Below are 9,000 nucleotides of genomic sequence, written 5' to 3'. Positions count from 1 at the left end.
CATACACGGTGAAGAGTTGGGTTAAGCTTACTCTGCTTTTTGTACATCTGTTTAATTCACTACAGTAATCCTCTTCCTGCTTCCTTCCCTTTGTGATGCTCTTAAGGGCTGCAGGAACAACCTTTTTCTTCTACGGCTCTTGTTGTGTCATACACAAGCACATGGCTTTCCTGTAGAGTCTAGAGATGTTTTCATTAGAACACAGAGGCTCATGACCAGGAGATATAGGACATGCAGGCAAACTTCTGCTCTTTCAGCCTCTGTTTCCAGTTACTGATGAGCGCTTGACTTTGCTAGCATCAAGATGTCCACATTAAACTTCTGCAAGGATAAATAATCGGGCCTCTGAAGTTGAATTTAAAATAACTTCCACAAAGGCAGCTTATGTGCAAAACAGCAGTCTTCCTATGAGGTGTCAGAAAATGCTTTGTGAGATCTGTTGCACTGTATACACTCTACCTCATTGTAGAACGTTACTTATTCTTTTTAAAGGTGCTACTAAATATGTTGGAGTTTGGGATGAATCCTCAACAAGCCTTAGCTGCAGCCTGGCTTTGCTTGAACTTTTCCAAGAGAGGTATAATCTTAGTTTAATGCTTGAAAAGTAAACAGTTAGGCCAGGAGTTTCCAACCGTAGCACAGCCACAGCAGCAGAAGCGACCGTGGATGGTGCGATCAGTAGCCCTCAGCGTCACTGGCACGTAGCAGAGAAGTGGTGGTGCTGCGCTGCTGTACTTGCCTGCTGTTCTCGGGCATGTTGGTAAAGGACTATTTTGCTTGCATAGTACATAACCTGAAATAAAGTAAATTTGCTATGAGGTGGCATGGAAACTCATTTCTGTTGTGATAATCTGTTTATATCGATTGCGCATTAATCATAGGCTGGATTAATCAGCAACCTGCTTATGAAGTCTGCATATGAAGAACTGTGTAATAGTTTTACAATTGTAGTGGTTCCACAGGACACATTTTCATTTTCCTTCAGCCTCGTGTATGCCCCTGAGTAGCGCTCAGTTAGTAAGCCCTGTGACTTCAACTTAGGGCAGAATGTAATTGATCAGAATCTTGGGAGTCGATGGAGAGTAGCACGAAACGTCCCCAGGGTGTCTTGCCTGACAGGCAAGTGCTATTGAATTGTAGAATCCTGCAACGGTTTGGGTGGGAAGGGCCCTTAAAGCCCCCCCCAGTGCCACCCCCTGCCCTGGGCAGGGACACCTCCCCCCAGCCCAGGTCGCTCCCAGCCCCGTCCAACCCGGCCTTGAGCACCTCCAGGGATGGGGCAGCCACAGCTTCTCGGGGCACCCTGCCCCAGGGGCTCACTGACCCCACAGCCAAGAATTTCTTCCCAGTATCTCATCTCAATCTCTACTCTTTCAGTTTAAAACCGTTCCCCCTCATCCTATTGCTACACCCCCTGATGAAGAGTCCCTCCCCAGCTCTCCTGGAGCCCCTTTAGGTACTGGAAGGGGCTCTGAGGTCTTCCCAGAACCTTCTCTTCTCCAGTATGGGTGACATGGCTGCAGTTGCCTCCAAGACAGCGCCTGCCTTGTTGGAGGAAAGCGTCACCTGACTCAGCTCAGATACAAGGCAAGGGCTGTGATTGGTTTTGGGTTTGGTGTTGGGTTTTTTTTGTCCTCACCTTTAGAGGAAACTTCCAGTATTTTTGTTTGTTTCCTTTGTCTTTGCTTGTGGAGAGCAAAGAGTGGGACTACTTGTCTGCTATGAAGATTTGTAAAAGAAGAAAGTTGGTTTACTTCCTTTTTTTTTTTTTTTTTTTTTTAACTTGCTATACAGTAGTGCTCTTTCTGGAAGAGCTCTCTGGAACCAGTACCTGAACCAAACCCAGGACTACCGAGGCCGTTGGGATGTGACTCTGTGGGGAAGATGCCTCAGTTCGGTTCCCATTACTGCAGCGTGCGTTGTGCCTGACTCCTGTGCCATCAGTAGCTGTTACTGAGCATTGCCGTCTTCTGCAGGAGGCAGGTGGTGTCTGTCGCTCAGAGACAGTGTTTCATGAGCTGTTGTAGAAGACTTGAGAGCCAGAGGTCACCGGAGCCCTCGAGCCGGCACAGAGGTCACCCTCGAGCGGGCACAACAGAGCCTGCCTGGCCAGAGCCTGATTATCGCTAGAGGGAGCTGGTGGCAATCTTGGGGCTCTGTCTTCCAAGTGCTTGCGGAAAGTCCTGTGGGCAGGATGTGACCCCTGAGGAGATGGCTGTGCAGTGGATCGCTACTCTGGAACGAGCATGTGCACTTCTGCAGCATTAGCTTCCACGTCTAGTTGCACCGGTGACATCAGTACTTTTCGCTGTAATTACAGTTCAAAGGAATATAAAGCTCCCAATTCAGGAACTTAGTCTTTCCCCACCCTCCAAACCAAACTGCAGTTCATTGGAACGGCACCACGTATCCGAGTTAGAAGGACCTGGAGAAAGAAGCAGCCACAGCAAAGCATTCTATGCAGTACAGGCACCACATCGCAGGCAGGTTATTTTGTGTAGCTACACAGAGCACAGTCTCAGTTGTACTGTTCCCGTATGTTTCCTTAAAAAAAGACTAAGAATTAATTAAAGTATAATCAGTGTTAAATGTTATTTTATTCTGCTTTTTTCCATTAAATGTTGCTCAGATTAAAAGGGATCTTCTGTAATCTGATTTATTCTTTAGCTGTAGTTGTAATTGTTCTTTTTTTAATTAACGTTCTGCTCTTAAAAATGCGTGCTACATCTGTATAGCATTTTCAAGGTCTTGATGTGCCCGGTGGAGGCCCCTGGTCATGAACCACTTGGCTAGATGGCTGACAGCCGGTTTAGGGACCAGCTGGCAGCAAAAGTTCAGTGCACTGAGTGCGTATCCATAAATGAAGTTCAGAGTTCCGCTTTAAATGATGATAGCAAAGGTTGATGGAAGGGTGAGAGTGCAGTTTAGGAAATTGTCTTGCAAGAGTCTTGTGGTCATGGTCATGTCTGATTTGCTCTTCTGATTATGATGTGACCCAATTACTACTGATGCTGAAAGATTTGCAAGCAAATACAGCATGCTGCAGTATCAGTCATGACAATGTGAAAGACATTAATTTTAAACACTAAATTTCACATGTTGCTGTTATGGAATCAATACATAGACTGTTCGTAGCCAAGCAGTAGCTGTGGGATTGTTCAGCAAGACTCATTTTGAAAGTTTTTAACTGGTATGAACTTACTAATGGCTGGTTCCAGAGGCAAGACTGCATGAACAGTGCATGAAGAATATCCTAAGGAAACAAGATGGGCAATGATGAAATGTGTTGCTTTTCTTTTTTTCTTTCCTTTTTTTTGAGCCTATAGATCTAAAATATATGGTATGATAAAGGTAACCCTTTTTTGCTAGATTAGAGGTAAGTAGAAAAGTACTCACAGGATCACTATATGAGAAACACGCAGATGCTTAGTGGTCGACTTCTGCATGACAGGAGCCAAAGACATAATTGTGATATTTTGCAATTCCATGTTCTCTGAAGTGTCAGAATTGGATGTCTTTTACTGGATATCTGGTTAAGCCTGAAGACAGGCTGTTCGTCCGGCTGTGCTACGCGGAACTAAGCTAATCCTGAATTTCTGATTCATACAGCCATCACACAGACAGAGTATAGAACAGAGTATGCGTATAGTGCAGTGATGATAACGCTTCATGCTTGCTTAACTTTTGCAAGAATGTCACAATTTTAGGGATAGGCTAGAAATACAGAATGCAAACCTGTGTGTAAATACTACAGCCCAAGGGAAACAAGCTTTTGTGGGTCGTTTTGCACGGCTGAGGTTTCACCCACAGGCTGTGGCGGAAATAGGATTTGTCTTATGTCCTACTTTTATCATAATAACACTGTTGCAAGAATTAATGAATGGAGGCTACATCATGGTTTTTACATGTCACCAGAAAACAGTTTTTTTGAAGTGGTTTATTTGATTGTGGAATGACCTTACAGCAGCGTTGCAAGTCTAGGGTCAATAATAGCTGTTCGTAGGTAAGGTTTATGGGCTCCTCTTTAGAGAGAGGAATTCCTGTGCGCTCATTAGTGGTAGCTCTGCCCTGACTGTAAGCTTTTGAATCTCCAAGCTGGTTGGGTAAATGTCACAACTACTTTTGTTGCATCATTGCTGACTCCTCCTTAGGTCATCATTGTTATTAATAAATTAAATCTTCTCTGTTTGTGCCACTGTGTTGTTGCATAAAAGCGTGAGCACTCGCCGCAAGCTGCCGCCTTCTATGGTTCAGATCAGTTTTCTCTCTCAAAGTGAAGGCAGAGACAGCCAGCAAACATGAGCGTGCGTTGTAGCTGTGTGAGGAGCCATTGCTCTCATGTTCGGTGATCTGCCTCATGGCGACAGGTGGTTGCTGCTCCTCAGAAGTAATTCATTGCTTCATCTGGAAAGCTGTCATGTAATTAATAAAAGTAATCTGGAAACTTTCTTCTGGCTGTGGCCAGGAGACCATAGGCACCGAGGACTTCAAGGGAGCAGTTTCCTCTTGTGACTGTCTGGGAGGAGTTTGCTGGTTGACGCGCGCTTGTGAGGTGACATGCCTGAGGCCTAGTGTAGCTACAGCATAGAGTTTTTGTGGATGATGGCTGGAAAACGTGAGCAATGCATCACGTGGACATTGAGAAGTGGACGGCAGCACAGACAGGTGCTTGTCCGTCGGATCAAAGGGAAGCCATGGGTGCTCCTGAGGTCACTGGGAGCTCTGTCTGGACAGCTGGCCGAGGGCTTCCCTTCGTTTAGCTAACAGGGGACTGCACGTTCATCGCACGTTCCCAGCAGTTCTCTGAGCTAGTGGTTGCCTCTGTGAGCAGTAACCCCCTGGACAGTAAAAGAACGAATGAGAATAGCTTATAAGGAATACAAGTGTGAGTTGTCGATACACACACATTGTGTTGCCCAGTTTTTCCAAATGCGTCTGTGCCTCCTGTGCCATTATTTCCCAGGCTGTGTCTCACCTGCAGATGTCATGCAGCTACCACACCCTGCCGGTGATCCCACAACAGGCGCTTCCCTCCCAGTCACCTTTTGGCGATGGTGGGTGGGACCAGGAGTTTTGCAAGAAAAGTCAGAGTGAGAAACTCTCCGTTCGAAGTTGTCGTGTAGGGTGTCCCAGTGGCAATGACGTTAGTAAAGCCCTCTTGATTCACATCTGACCAATTTTCATAATGTAAAATTTATTTGCTTCAAGGCTTTTTGGTTTTTTCTTTAGATTGTTTTCAATGTAATTGGAAGGCATTTGTCATGCGTTTGTTTCAACTGTGTCTCTTGATCACGACTGTGTCTTTCAGCAAACCATGTCTAGGGTGGCTGTAAGGCAGCGTAAAGCAGCAGAACTGACCACTTGGAATGCTAGAAGAAACTACCGGGAAGAAAGGTGTTATGCTTTTCAGTGGAGTGACATCTTTCTTTCCATCTTTCTGGCATCTTTAATTTAAATCAGATTTCTTATATTTGCTAAGAAAACACTGATGGCAGAAGTGTTTATTGCGAATGTTCTATTCTTTGTCTGGTTATAAGGAATGAGAACCTCTTTAGGTGCTAAAGTAGTAAAAAAAGAGCAATATCCAGTTTAGGCAGGATTAGCAAGATTAACACAGGGGATTTGGGATAGCTGAGCTATAAAAATCTCACTTCCATGAAGGAAATAGCAATGAGACTGTCCTGACCATGTGCCAGAGCGCTAAGGAAGGAGGGTTCGGTGGCATCCCCAGAGCACAGGAGCCGTACAGCATCCACCTGCAACAAGTTCAAGTATGGCAGCGTGGCCCGTGTCCAGTCAGGGAAACTGAGCCCCGTCTGCGTGACCCTGTGTGTGACAGCATGTGGGGTCTGGCGTGGTGGGTCTGGGTCTGCCTTGACCACGTCTGGATCTATTTTGCAGATATCTTTCCCTCCCGCCCCCCTTCATTTCCTCTTTAGTAGAGGGATATTGATGTTTCGAGCATCACTGTGGGCATTAAAATATATTAGTGGAGTCCAAAGATCTCCTTTTTTGTACAACACTTTTCTTTGCTGTTGCAACTCCGTTTTTTCTGTTGATTATGATGAATCACTTTGGGAATCTAGCTTAGGGCGGAGGTGCTAGATGTGGTTGTAGATGAAGTAATTTGCTTTTGTAGGAGAAATGTGATACTTCAGGGTTTTCTTTTTCTTGACAAAATTCTGTGGGTTTGGGTTTTTTAGGGGGAGGAGGGGGGCGGTAGGACACCCTCTGCAAGTATTTGGTAATTTTGCAAGTTGTGGTAACTTTGACAGTCATTGATAAACTGTTCCTCTTTGCAATAGGCAAACTTAGAACTTGTCCAAAAATATAGCAAGGGTTTCCAATACACCGCTGAGCCAGAGAAATCAATTCCTGTTACTCCTGTTGTGCTGGTCGAGGAGCAGGTACAGAAAGCCGGAGAATGCTCAGCTTTTCAGAGCTCGAATGTAAAGAGCTCTTCTACTGTTTGAGATCTCCCGCTTTTTGGCATCGGGAAATGTTAGTCTCTTTCTAACACCTTTATTTTGTGAAAGAAGCAGGCTTCTGTCCTTCGGCTGCAATAGAAGAGCCAAAGCAACAATGACTATTGAAGTGAGGTTTTCTGTTTTGTAGACGGGCTGATGGACCCTTTTGGACCCCGTGTGAGATTAGGCTTGGTATTCGATACCTCAGTAATCAGACAAGGCACCTAATTTTAGCCGCTTCTCTGGCACGAAGGGTCAATGTCCTGTTCCACGTAGCACTGTTCTGCTGACAAACTTTATCCTGCAGAATTGGTGATTTGGGGATAAAAGCTAGTTGCTGTAATTGTTTATAAACCAGCCCTCTCCTGCCAGGAGAGGGTATGGAAGTCTTTCACAATGGTGCTACCTGACGGACCTTGGGGCGTGCTACCAAAACTGCTTCACTGCCCCTCTGGTTGTCTTGTTCTTCCTGTACCACACTGAGGTAGGCACTTCTCAGCCAGAGCTGAGGACTAGACCTACAGTCTAAGCTTAGGCTTTAACCTAGAATTAGATTTTATTGTCGTTAATAACACTGGGTGATCGATTGCCTTATAACATGTGTTCTTTGTCCAGGACAGGCATCAGAGCTACAGGAATAGTCCTGCGAGAGAGAAGTAGTGGGGTTTCCCACAGGCCGTGGGGAAGCACCTGTGAGTAAGAAATTATCTTACCTCTTTAAGTGCAAACACTGCAGTTCTTGTATAAAAGACTCGAAATGTGATTCTGTTTTGTTTATACTCATGCATACTCTGCCGTCTCATGGTGCTGGAGCATGTCCCACGTTGCAGCCTGGGCCCTGCTCTTCCTCAGGTTGATGAGGAGCTCGTGTTTGGCTACTTCCATCATTTCAGACTCCACATGCCCACGGTGCATTCCAAAACTCCACCACTGCTCGCTTTGCCAAGCAGTAAAATTAGGATTTATGAAGCAAACAGGCATGAGAAGTAAACAAGCTCAAGATTTTTGTAGTGTATACGATTATATAGGAGAGTGATCTGAACTACTGTTGGGGTGGTTGGGGTGGTTTCTTGGCAGTAGCTGCAGACTGCAATGCCCATGCAATGCCCCGCACGCTTGACAATGTACAGAATTTATTTTAAAGACACTCCTTGATTATGTGAAATTTTATTTCAAATCAAGTGTTTAGAAAACAATTATACAGGCTATAAATAGAACAGATTTTAAATCTGCTTCCCAGTGGCCATACATATGGTGTGGTGGTTGGCGGGGGGAGGGTGTTGGGTGGTGGTTTTGTAGCGGGGAGTGGTTTGGTTTTTTTGGCATAACACAATAAAGGGAGTTTTCAGTTGAGCAGCCATCTCTTTCTGCAGAGGAAACTTGCAGGATGATGTTTATGCTTGGTTTAGTCATCAGAGGTGAAGTGCACAATAATGGTAAGCCTGTGTTTCTACAATTGGAGGATATTTCTCATAATGAAGGAAGTCTCCAAGGTCAACAGCCACAATAGCCGGAGAAGTTACATCACAAAGCCACATCTGCACAGGATTGCTCTCCTCCCCCCTCCCCCCCTTTACTTTTTGCTCACTCTTGCTCTCTCTCAGCTTAAGAGTTGCTCACATCACTTGCAAGACTACCATGGATTTGATTTGGACTTCTTGTTTGCAGTGTTATTTAGCTGTTAAAAGAAAAATACACTCGCCAGCCCCAAACAACAAAAAAAAAAACTGAATAAGTATTTTTCCGCCTAAATAACTGAAAAAGTCTCACTACAGTCTTCTATCCTGTACATTCTCAAACTCCGTCTGTCTAGCTACAGTTTTGGCAATGAGAATTACATAGTGTTATGATGACGGCAGCAGCAGCACCTCCCAAAACCAGTCTGGGCCTGTGTGTTTCTTAGTTATCTTTATCATGTGATAGTAGTGGGCATGGCAGCTCATGACTCTGTGTTGAGCTCTATGTATGTGAAGAAGGACGATTTTTGGCTATTTTAGCAAAATTTGCATGAGGGAAAAGAGAGAAGGGTAGATCTTAATTTTTCCAGGTCACTTTGTATCACCATTTACTACGCAAATTAATGTTACTGGTACATGTACCACAAATGCAATACATTTCTCTCTGTGGTTTTTCTTTTTCGTGTTTCTATACATGAAATTTCAGTCTGAGGACTGTATTTTATAATCCTCTTTCTGAAGCAGTATTTTTCACCAGCGTTTGCTTGGTTTAGCTTTAACAAATGGCTGTTAACCTAAATTCAGCTTGTCTGAATTTGGCAAGAACCAGGACACTCCTTAGAACCTGTCCGTTTTATTTGTTTTCCAACCTCCTGATGAGGATTCCTCTTATTCCACCAACAGAATAGCAAAGCGAGAGGTTGCTCTACGTACTCCTCATTGCTGTAGACCTTATTCTATTTATACCCCAAACTCTGACTCAGTACTGTTGAAGGCAGCTGAGTCTTTCCTCAGCTTCAGGTTGTTGTGAATCAGTCTATAAACCTAAAAGTCAAAGCTGCTCCCAACAAAGAAAA

Source organism: Vanellus vanellus (genome assembly GCF_965231255.1).
Source record: "Vanellus vanellus genome assembly, chromosome: 8".
Classification (NCBI taxonomy): Eukaryota; Metazoa; Chordata; class Aves; order Charadriiformes; family Charadriidae; genus Vanellus; species Vanellus vanellus.
This window is presented reverse-complemented; position numbering follows the sequence as displayed.